At 39.1% G+C, this 12,767-nt stretch overlaps 1 long non-coding RNA gene across 1 annotated transcript; it reads right to left on the bottom strand.

Moving 5' to 3' along the window:
- Nucleotides 1-10,925: 10,925 nt before the first annotated feature.
- LOC129651554 (uncharacterized) lies at nucleotides 10,926-12,534 on the bottom strand. The gene is made up of 2 exons (XR_008714196.1): nucleotides 11,779-12,534; nucleotides 10,926-11,353 (listed from the first exon to the last, which is right to left on the bottom strand). It is a non-coding gene; the product is annotated as an uncharacterized LOC129651554 (long non-coding RNA).
- Nucleotides 12,535-12,767: the final 233 nt, after the last annotated feature.

Here is a 12,767-nt window from a genome sequence, read left to right as displayed (position 1 = left end):
TCATGTCCATTGAGTTGGTGATGCCATCCAGCCATCTCATCCTCTGTCGTCCCCTTCTCCTCCTGCCCTCAATCCCTCCCAGCATCAGGGTCTTTTCCAATGAGTCAGCTCTTCACATCAGGTGGCCAAAATATTGGAGTTTCAGCTTCAACATCAGTCCTTCCAATGAACACCCAGGACTGATTTCCTTTAGGATGGACTGGTTGGATCTTCTTGCAATCCAAGGGATTCTCAAGAGTCTTCTTCAACACCACAGTTCAAAAACATTAATGAGAAGAGGAGAGTACAAATGCAAGATACTGGCAATGCAACTTAAAACCCTCATACATATATATGTAGACTGAAAAATTAAAATCTCATAGGGACCACAAACCAAAAATCTACAACAGATACTGTAGGGTAAAGGAAGTTAGAGAAGGTGAGGTTCAGAAAAAGAATGAGACGGGCACTTTACAGCAACAGATCACCTTTAATGAGGCAAAAAGGAGCAGCAGTCAGATTAGTGAGCTGCTGCACTAACCCAAGAAAAGAGTAAGTATATATAGGCATATATATGGAGCTGTACTGTCTTAAGGGGGTGTGTTCTTCTCCAAGGTTGTTCTGAGTAGGTATCTCTTAAATAGCTGGGGCAAGGAATTCGGGAGATCTGCCAGAGGCTGGATCGGGCTGGGAGCTGGGTGTAATGAACCTTAATGTGCATTATTTTTCTTCCTGTGAGAGAGTTCTTTGTTTTGCATAGAATGGTGGGGAGGACCCGGAGCAGCGTTTTAACTCCAGGCTATTTTGAGCCGTGTAACTTTCCTTCAGATACACAAAAAAGAAAAAGCAATCCAAACACATCACTAAAAATAGACATCAAATCACAAGAAAACAAAAGAGGAAGGTAAGAAGAAAGACCTAGAAAATAAATCCAAAACAACAGACTGGCAAGAAGAACATCCATATCAATAATTACTTTAAATGCAAATAGATTAAATGCTCCAACCAAAAGATACAGACTGGCTAAATGAATATAAACGTAAAAGCCATATACATGCTGTCTAAAAGAGACCCATTTAGATGCAGGGACACATAAAGATAGAAAGTAAGGGAATGGAGAAAGGTATTCCATGCAAATAGAGATCAAATAAAGTTGAAGTGGATTTATCAAGCAAAACAGACTTTAAAGAACATTACAAGACACAAAGAAAGTTATGACATAATGTTCAAGGAGTCAATCCAAGAAAAAGACATAACAATTATAAATACATATGTACCCAACATAAGAGTACCTTACTATGTAAGGCAAATGCTAACATTCATAAAAGAAGAAATAGACAGCAACACAGTAATAGTGGGGGATTTTAACACCTTGCTTTCATCAATGGACAGAGTATCCAGACAGAAACTCAATAAGGAAACGCAGGCCTTAAATGATACATTTCACCAAGTGGACTTAATGGATATTTATGGAACATTCCATTCTAAAGCAACAGGATACACTTTTTTCTCAAATGCACATGAAACATTTTCCAGGATAGATCACATTTTGGGCCACAAATCAAGCCTTGATAAATTTAAGAAAACTGAATCTATATCAAACATATTTTCCAATCACAATGCTATGAGATTAGAAATCAGTTACAGGGAAAAAAACTGTAAAAAATACAAACACATAGATGTTAAACAATATGTTACTAAACAACCAATGGATGACTAAAGGAATCAAAAAGCAAATAAAAAGATACCTAGACACATGAAAACAAAAACACAACAGTCTAAAACCTCAGGGATGCAGCAAAAGCAACTCTAAGTCCATCAGTTCAGTACAGTTCAGTCGCTCAATCTTGTCCGACTATTTGCGACCCCATGAACCGCAGTATGCCAGGCCTCCCTGTCCATCACCACCTCCTGGAGTCTACCCAAACCCATGTCCATTGTGTCCGTGATGCCATCAAACCATCTTATCCTCTGTCGTCCCCCTCTCCTCCAGCCCTCAATCTTTCCCAGCATCAGGGTCTTTTCAAATGAGTCAGCTCTCCACATCAGGGGCGAAAGTATTAGAGTTTCAGCTTCAACATCAGTCCCTCCAATGAACACCCAGGACTGATCTCCTTTAGGATGGACTGGCTGGATCTCCTTGCAGTCCAAGGGACTCTCAAGAGTCTTCTCCAACACCACAGTTCAAAAGCATCAATTCTTCAGTGCTCAGCTTTCTTCATCGTCCAACTCTCACATCCATACATGACTACTGGAAAAACCATAGCCTTGACTAGATAGACTTTGTTGGCAAAGTAATGTCTCTGCTTTTTACTATGCTGTCTAGGTTAGTCATAACTTTACTTCCAAGGAGCAAGCGTCTTTTAATTTCACGGCTGCAATCACCATCGGCCGTGATTTTGGAGCCCAGAAAAACAAAGTCACCCACTGTGTCCACTGTTTCACCATCTATTTGCCATGAAGTGATAGGACCGGATGTCATGATCTTAGTTTTCTGAATGTTGAGCTTTAAGCCAACTTTTTCACTCTCCTCTTTCACTTTCATCAAGAGGCTCTTTAGTTCTTCTTCACTTTTTGCCATAAGGGTGGTGTCATCTGCATAGCTGAGGTTATTGATATTTCTCCCAGCAATCTTGATTCCAGCTTGTGCTTCTTCCAGCCCAGTGTTTCTCATGATGTACTCTGCATATAAGTTAAATAAGGAGGGTGACAATATACAGCCTTGATGTACTCCTTTTCCTATTTGGAACCAGTCTGTTGTTCCATGTCCAGTTCTAACTCTTGCTTCCTGACCTGCATATAGGTTTCTCAAGAGGCATAGTCAATAAAGCAGAAATAGATGTTTTTCTGGAACTCTCTTGCTTTTCCCATGATCCAGCACGTGTTGGCAATTTGATCTCTGCTTCCTCTGCCTTTTCTAAAACAAGCTTGAACATCTTGAAGTTCACGGTTCACATATTGCTGAAGCCTGGCTTGGAGAATTTTGAGCATTACTTTACTATCATGTGAGGTGAGTGCAATTGTGCGGTAGTTTGAGCATTTTTTGGCAGTGCCTTTCTTTGGGATTGGAATGAAAACTGACCTTTTCCAGTCCTGTGGCCACTGCTGAGTTTTCCAAATTTGCTGGCCTATTGAGTGCAGCACTTTCACAGCATTATCTTTCAGGATTTGAAATAGCTCCACTGGAATTCCATCACCTCTACTAGCTTTGTTCATAGTGATGCTTCCTAAGGCCCACCTGACTTCACATTCTAGGATGTCTGGCTCTAGGTGAGTGTGATGGATCACACCTAAGAGGGAAGTTTATAGCAATACAATCTTACTTCAGGAAACAAGAAAAATCTCAAATAAACAAGCTCACCTTATATCTAAGGCAAGTAAAGAAAGAGGAACAAAGAACCCAAAGTCAGGAGATGGAAAGAAATCATAAAGATCAGAGCAGAAATAAAACAGAGATTAAGAAAACAGTATTAATAGAAAAGATCAATGAAACTAAGAGCTGGTTCTTTGAGAAGATAAACAAAATTGAAAAACCTTTAGCTAGACTTATTAAGAAAAAACTGAGAGGGCTCAAATCAATAATAATAATAATAAAGAAACAGGAGAAAGTACAACAAAAACCACAGAAATACAAAGCATCACAAGGGACTATTGCAAACAACTATATGCCAATAAAATGGACAACCTAGAAGAAATGCATAATTTCCTAGAAAGGGAAAAACTTCCAAGACTGAACCAGGACAAAATGGAAAATATGAATAGACCAACTGCAAGTACTGAAATTGCAACTGAGATGAATAGAATTCAGAAAAAATAAAAATCCTGGACTAGGTAACTTCACTGGTGAATTCTATCAAACATTTAAATAAGAGTTAACACCTATCATTATGAAACTCTTTTTAAAATTGCAGAGAAAAGAAAGACACTTCCAAGCTCATTCTATGAGGCCACCATCACCTGAATACCAAAACCAGACAAAGATACCACAAAAAAAGAAAATTACAGGTCAATATTACTGATGAACAGAGACACAAAAATCCTCAAAATACTAGCAAACCAATCCAACAATACATTAAAAGGATCATACACCATGATCAAGTGGAATGTATCCCAGGGATGCAAGGATTCTTCAATATTCACAAATCAATCAGTGTGATACACTACACTAAACTGAAGAATAAAAACCATATGGTCAACTCAATAGATGCAGAAAAAGCTATTGAAAAAATTCAAACACATTTAAGATTTAAAAAAAAAAAAAACCTCTCCAGAAAATGGAAATGGAATCTGTCTCAATATAATAAAGACCATATATGAAAAAAACACAGATAACATCATTTTCAATGGTGAAAATCTGAAAGCAGTCTCTCTATGATTAGTAACAAGGCAAACATGTCCATTGCTGCCACTTTATTCAATATAGTTGAGGCATTCAAGTCCGAGGCATGGCAATCAGAGAAGAAAAAGAAATAAAAGGAATACAGATTGGAAAAGAAGTGAAATTGTCACTGCAGATGATATGACAATGTACATAGAAAATCCTAAGATGCTACCAGAAAACACTACATCTCATCAATGAATTGGGTAAAATGGCAACCCACTCCAGTATTTTTGCCTGGAGAATCCCATGGACACAGGAGCCTGGTGGGCTACAGTCCACAGGGCTGCAAAGAATCAGACATGACTGAAGCAACTGGGCACGCAAGCATGCACACAGAATACAAAATTAATACATAAAAATATTTTGCATTCCTGTATACTAACAAAGAAAGAGCAGAAATAGAAATTAAGGAAACAATCCCATTTATCATCTCATCAAAAAGAATACCTAGGAATAAATCTACCTAAGGAGGCAAAAGACCTGTACTCAGAAAACTGTAAGATGCTGATGAAAGAATCTGAAAATGATACAAATAGATGGAAAGATATAGCATGTGCTTGCACTAGAAGAATCAGTACTGTGAAAATGACTGTAATACCCAAGGCAATCTACAGATTCAATGCAATCTCTATGAAAAAACCAATGGCATTTTTCATAGAACTAGGACAAAAAAATTTTTAATTTGTATGGAGATTAAAAAAAAAACCTTCTAATAACCTAAAACAATCTTGCAGAAGAAAAACAGAGCTGGAGGAATCAGATTTTCTGACTTGACACAATACTATAAAGCTCCAGTCATCAAAACACTCTAGCAATGGCACAAAAAGAGAAATATAGGTCAATGGAACAGGATAGAAAATCTAGAAATGAACCCATGCACATAAGGTCAATTGATCTACAACAAAAGAGGCAAGAATATTCAATGGAGAAAAGACAATCTCTTCAGCAAGTGGTGCTGGGAAAACTGGACAGTTACATGAAAAAGAAGGAAATTAGAACATTCTCTAACATCATACACAAAAATAAACTCAAAATGGACAAAAGACCAAATGAAATGCCACATACTAAAAACTCTTGGAGAAAAACACAGGCAGAAGACACTTTGACATTTATTGCAGCAAAATCTTTTTGATTCACCTCCTAAAGTAATGAAAATAAAGACAAAAATTAAACAAATGGGACCTAATTAAACTAAAAGCTTCTGCACAGCAAAGGAAACCATAAATAATATGAAAAGACAACCCAGAAAATGGTAGAAAATATTTTTAAACAAAGCAAGCAATTAATCTCCTGACACAAGGGCTGCTGCTGCTACTATTGCTAAGTCGCTTCAGTCGTGTCCGACTCTGTGCGACCCCATAGACGGCAGCCCACCAGGCTCCCCCAACCCTGGGATTCTCCAGGCAAGAATACTGGAGTGGGTTGCCATTCCTTCTCCAATGCATGAAAGTGAAAAGTGAAAGTGAAGTCGCTCAGTCGTGTCCTACACTTAGCGACCCCATGGACTGCAGCCCACCAGGCTCCTCCATCCATGGGATTTTCCAGGCAAGAGTACTGGAGTGGGGTGCCATTGCCTTCTCCGGACACAAGGGCAGAAGATCTAAATAGACATTTCTCCAAAGACATACAGATGGCCAAAAAGCACATGCAAAGATGCTCAACGTCACTAATTACCAGAGAAATGCAAGTTAAAACTACATGAGTTATCACCTCACACCAGTCAGAATTTGTAGTTGTTCGGTCGCTAATTCATTCTTTGCAACTCCATGAACTGCAGCACACCATGCTCCCCTGTTCTTCACTAACTCCAAGAGTTTGCTCAGATTCATGTCCACTGAGTGGGTGATGCTACCTAACCATCTCATCCTCTGTTCCGCCCACCTTCTCCTTTTTCCTTCAATCTTTCTCAGCAACGGGATCTTTTCTAATGAGTCAGCTCTTCAAATCAGGTGGCCAAAGTATTGAAGCTTCAGCATAAGTCCAAATGAACACCAGTCAGAATGGCTGTCATCAAAAAGTTCACAAGCAATATATACCAGAGAGTGTGTGGATAAAAGGAAACCCTCCTACACTGTTGGTAGAAATGTAAATAGGTACAGACACAACAGTATGGAATTTCCTTTAAAAACTAAAATAGAGATACCATGCTGCTGCTGCTGCTGCTAAGTTGCTTTAGTCATGTCTGACTCTGCGACCCCATAGACGGCAGCCCACCAGGCTCCTCTTTCCCTGGGATTCTCCAAGCAAGAATACTGGAGTGGGTTGCCATTTCCTTCTCCAATGCATGCATGCTAAGTCGCTTTGGTCATGTCTGACTCTGTGCAATCCTATGTACAGCAGCCCACCAGGCTCCTCTGTCCACAGGATTCTCTAGGCAAGAATACTGGAGTGGGGTGCCATTTCCTTCTCCAAGAGCTACCATGATTCAGCAAACTGTAAGAGAAAACCATAGTCCGAAATGATACATGCACCCCAATGTTCACTGCAGGACTATTTACAATAGCCAAGTCATGGAAGCAACCTAAATGTCCGCTGACAGAGCAATTGATAAAGAACATGTACATATATGCAATGGAATATTACTCAGCCATTAAAAAAGAATGAAATAATGTCATTTGCAGCAACATGGCTAAACCTAGAGATTACCATTCTATGTGAAGACAGAGAAAGACAATTATATGATATCACTGGTGTGAAATCTAATTCAAAAATGATACAAATGAACTTATTTAAAAAATAGAAACAGATTTACAGATATTGAAAATAAAATTCCAATTACCAAAGGGGAAATGTGGGGAGAGGGAAAAATCAGGATCTTGGGATAAATAGACAAACACTAAGATAAATACTACACAGCACAGTGAACTGTATTCAATATTTTGTGATGACCTATAGGAGAAAATAGTCTAAACAAGAATGGGTATATGAATAACTCAATCACTTTGCTGTACACCTGAAAACACACAACTTTCTAAATCAACTATACTTCAACAAAATTTAAAATTAAAGGGTCCATTATTGCTTCAGTAAAACAGCTTTACAGTTCATAAAATTTGGGAAGCTGATCATTTACTGTTAATTTTGTAACATCAAGTCTTTATTAATGTGGTAAATAGAATTTAATCATATAAATTATTTCCCATGCATTTTTGTAATAGTTGTACAATTTTAAATGGAAATACAGGAACAGAACACTCCTGGGTTATTGGACCTTCATTGACTGGTTTCTGTTTGCTGCTGTTTATATTCTGTTGCATGTTTCTTACTGGATCAGTTCTTATAATTCAGAAGACCTAAAATTAGAACTAAGTTATATGAATATGTACTAGAAACAGAAGAGATTTAAAAAATTTGGCAGGAATACATAGAACTATACATAAAAGGTGCTGCGTGCATGTAAGTTGATCAGTCATGCCCAACTCTTTGCAACCCTATGGACCGTATTCTGCCTGTCTTCTCTGTCCATGGGATTCCCCAGGCAAAAATTTCAAAAAAGGCAATGCTAAAGAAAGTTCAAACTACTGTACAACTGTGCTCATTTCACACGCCAGCAAGGTAATGCTCAAAATACTGCAAGCTAGGCTTCAACAGTCCATGAACTGAGAACTTCCAGATGGACAAGCTGGATTTAGAAAAGGCAGAGAAATCAGAGATCAAACTTCCAACATCTGCTGGATCATAGAAAAAGTAAGGGAATTCCAGAAAAACATCTACTTCTGCTTCATTGACTACACTAAAACATTTGTGTGGATCACAACAAGCTGTGGAAAATTTTGAAAAAGATGCCAATACCAGACCACCTTACCTCTCTCCCAAGAAACCTGTAGGCAGGTCAAGAAGCAACAGTTAGAACTGGACATGGAACAACTGACAGGTTCAAAATTGGGAAAGGAATACATCAAGGTTGTATATTGTCACCCCACTTAATTTATATGCAGAGTGAGTGAATGAGTGAATGAAGTCACTCAGTATTGCCTGACTCTTTGCGACCCCATGGACTGTAGCCTACAAGGCTCCTCTGTCCGTAGAGTTTTCCTGTCAAGAGTACTGGAGTGGGTTGCCATTTCCTTCTCCAGGGGATCTTCTCGACTTAGGGACTGAACTCGGGTCTCCTGCATTGCAGGCAGACGCTTTACCGTCTGAGCCACCAGGGAAGTCCCTTATACGCAGAGTACATCAAGCAAAATGCCAGGTTGGATGAATCACAAGCAGTAATCAAGATTGCTGGGAGAAATATCAACAACCTCAGATATGCAGATGATACCACTCTAACAGCAGAAAGTGAAGAGAAACTAAAGAGTCTCTTGACGAGTGTGAAAGAGTAGAGGGAAAAACCTGGCTTAAAACTCAACATTCAAAACATGAAGATCATGGCATCCAGTCCCATCACTTCATGGCAAATAGATGGGGAAAAGTACAAACAGTGACAGATTTTATTTTCTTGGGCTTCAAAATCACTGTGGACAGTGACTGTCACCATGAAATTAAAAGAAGCTTGCTCCTTGGAAGAAAAGCTATGACAAACCTAGACAGCATATTAAAAAGCAGAGACATCATTTTGCCGACAAAGGTCCATATCGTCAAAGCTATGGTTTTTCCAGTGGTCATGTATGGATGCGAGACTTGGACCATTAAGAAGGCTGAGCACTGAAGAACTGGTGCTTTCAAACTGTGGTGCTGGAGAAGACTCTTAAGATTCCCTTAGATAGCAAGGAGATCAAACCAATCAATCCTAAAAGAAATCAACCCTCCATATTCACTGAAAGGACTGATGCAGAAGCTGAAGCTCTAATACTCTGGCCACCTGATGCGAAGAGCCAACTCACTGGAAAAAGACCCTGATGCTGGGAAAGACTGAGGGAAGGAGGAGAAGGGGGCAGTGGTGGATGAGACAGTTGGATGGCATCACTAACTCAATGGACATGAATTTGAGCACACTCCAGGAGATAGTGAAGGATGGGAAAGCCTGGTATGCTACAGTTCATGGGGTCACAAAGAATTGGACACAACTTAGTGCTTGAACAACAACTATTACAAATTAAAGTCCATTTTTTATTTACCGTAGCAATCTCTCAATTTTTAACAACTAAATTACATTGCCTCCTCAGAAATTCCAGCCAGGAAGCAGAATAGAGTATTTCCAGGGAAATGAGGAACTTGCGTAAATATGGACTTGGCTTCCAGGTTGAAGCTAACACCAATTGCATGAATTTAATTTTTGTTTTCCAAGATCATGAACTTACAGTAAAACCAAGAACTAGTTTTCAAGCAACATTGAGCCTATATATGAATTTGAATGAAAATTGTGCAAAGGTGGAGGTGGGTGGTTTCAGCTGAATTACACTATGTTCAAGATGTGATAAAAATCACTATTTTGGAACCTATTTCAATGGGTTTGCATCCATGAGGGCTAAATCAAATAAAAAATTCTGTCCAAATTCACATCGGGTGAGGCTGTCAGATTTCACAGTTTTCATTGCCAATGGCAAGCATTTCTCAGAGCAGATCATAAAGTTAGCATTTTTCAGAGTTGAAGCTCATTCTTATAAGAAATTTAATGTTGGAAAAAAATTCAAACACCTGTGTCCAAAACCAGCCCAAATATATGTTTTATATATACAATATATTAATTATAATCAAAGCCAATAAAGTAACACAAGTTTATACTGCTTTTTCTAGTAATGCTGAGGAATATTCCATGACTTTCCAAATATATTTATCATGTTATGAATCACACAATATTATGAAAAAGCTATGATTCTTATAGCTAAAACCAAAAAAGCTACTAGTCAAAAGGTATAAAGTGTCAGTTACACAAATGAATAAGCCCACTGTAACTAGCACATATGGCTAACAGTAATGTACTGAATACTTAAAGATCTGCTAAGAGGATAGCTCCTATGTTAAATGCTTTTATCACAAAAATTTAATAATAAATAGGAAATTTGGGGACATGATGGACATATTTATGGTATGGTTTGTGATGATAGTTTCATGGGTGCATATTTACCTCCAAATTCATCAAATTGTATACATTAAATATACACAGCTTTTTGAATGTCATTTGTGCCAATAAAACAGTTAAAAAAATAAAGCAGGAAAATCTCAGGTACTTTTAGAAAAAATACAGCAAAGCTGAGGTATAAAATGCAGAACCATAACTTGACATCCTGTTTCTTTTAACTTTTTATAAATCTATGATTCTACCCTTTTTACTAAAATAAATAGAATTATGAAAACACCAGCTTAGGCCAAGTATACACGTTTTTAATCCACTTTAAATGAGGTGGTCTCTGGATGGAACACAGAGCCAAGTTTAATGAACAAGTAGATAAGAGTGAACATTAGAAATTCAATTACAAAATTGCATAAAATGTTAGGAGCAAATACCCACAAGGAGGGACTGTTCAGAAGGGGAAAATTCAGTTTTGGAAGAGACGGACTAGACTGGTTTGTATAAAACTTGATGATTTTCTTAAATTAAATATATGGCTCTCTCAGATCAAAAGAAAAAAAAGATGAAAGAAACAGAATAAGTTAAACCCACATTCAAATAAAACACAAGTTATTGTCTTATATCTATGTTTTATTAAAAATTAACGTGCCAATCTCCTTCCATAAAGTAAAAAAATAGAATGTGCATAATGTTCCATCTTTCCACAGGATAAAATTATATTCCATTATGTCACCCAATGGATATTGTTATCCTGAAAAGTAATCTGGAGCTTAAAAAGACTTTACAGGTCTTAACATTTGCAGCTATACTGCTTAATTGCTCAGTTAAATTAAATCTCTGAAATCCAAGATTTTTTAAGATTTAAGAAAAATAAAACTGGGTATATCTGTGTGTGTTTCCGACTCATTGAGACCCCATGGACTTTTGCCCACCAATCTCCTCTGTCCATGGGATTTCCAAGGCAAGACTGCTGGAGTTGAGTTGCCATTTCCTTCTCCAAGGGATCTTCTCCACTCAGGGATCAGAATCCATGTCTCCTGCATTGGAAGGCATATTCTTTACCATTTAGCCAGTGGGGAAGCCCCATAAAATAGATGCCTGTCAACAAAATTCCCACATAGAAATAACCACTAATGTTTACTAATCAAGAACAGAATAGCAGCAGTGCACTGGGTGGTCCCACAGATCTGTCTCTTCCATCAACAGCGCCTGGACGGAACAGACTCACGGATGCCCCCCCCTCCCACCCCACCCCTTGCGCCAGTCTCTGACCACCCTTCATTCTTTTTTTTCAGTGGCAATCTTGGGAACAAATCACTCAGCTCTCCTCCATCACCCGAACCAGGCAACATCATTTTTTTTTTTTTTTTTTTAGCGTAACTCTCTATTAGATCAACCATGAGCTCCCAGTTTTGTCAGAATTAGCCTGGCCAACCTAAAACTGCAGGCCTCCTACACCTACCTCTCTCCAGGTTCTATTTCCACCATGATGCTGTGGTCCCAAGGGACTCTTGAAAATGTAAAATCACCATGCCCTCTTCTGGGACGTGCAGAAATCTCTCAAGATGAGTGGGATAAAACCAGGATGCTTTGGAAGCTGCCATTCTTGGGGTGAAGAACGTGAACCACGCCCTTTTGGATCTCCTTGCCCTGGGTTCTGCCTGCCGCATGCCCTACATCTTCCAAGAGAGCTGCTTCCTGGGGAGCAGGTGAAACTCATCAAGAGAATGGTGACCACCTGATCAACTTACGCAGGCTGGTAGCCCCACCGTCACCCCCATGCTGGGTATCTCTCTGAAAAGCTCACCCTCAAGCCTGACCCAGAGCTTCCAAAACCCAGCAGCCTTTGAGGCGCCCCTCTGGTTTCAGGGATTCTGCCTGAAGCTTCTCTGCAGCCCTAGGCCAGATAAGGCAATGGCACCCCACTCCAGTACTCTTGCCTGGAAAATCCCATGGACAGAGGAGCCTGGTAGGCTTCCGTCCAAGGGGTCACTAGGAGGGGACACGACTGAGCGACTTCACTTTCACTTTTCACTTTCATGCATTGGGGAAGGAAATGGCAACCCACTGCAGTGTTCTTGCCTGGAGAATCCCAGGGACGGGGGAGTCTGGTGGGCTGCCGTCTATGGGGTTGGTCGCACAGAGTCGGACACTACTGAAGCAACTTAGCAGCAGCAGCAGCCCTGGGCAGTTTTTTAACCACACTGGACCCCTCTTCCATGCCTTGTACTAAATGGAAACAAAGTGTTTTGCAGTAAAAAAAAAAAAAAAAAAAAAAAGAAAGAAAGAAAGAAAGAAAATCACTGGGAATAACAGCCTTGTAAACTTTCAACCCAAAAGAGACATATGAACACTTAGAATGGAATGGCTTTTAGATGAGACAGATTATGGTAACATTTTTTCCCCAATTCCCTTATAAATGAATCCAATACATTATTCATACTACATTTT

The sequence above is a fragment of the Bubalus kerabau genome, chromosome 4 (genome assembly GCF_029407905.1).
Source record: "Bubalus kerabau isolate K-KA32 ecotype Philippines breed swamp buffalo chromosome 4, PCC_UOA_SB_1v2, whole genome shotgun sequence".
NCBI classification, from domain to species: domain Eukaryota; kingdom Metazoa; phylum Chordata; class Mammalia; order Artiodactyla; family Bovidae; genus Bubalus; species Bubalus kerabau.
Note: the sequence above shows the minus strand (reverse complement) of the source record. Positions and strands in the feature narration are given on the sequence as shown.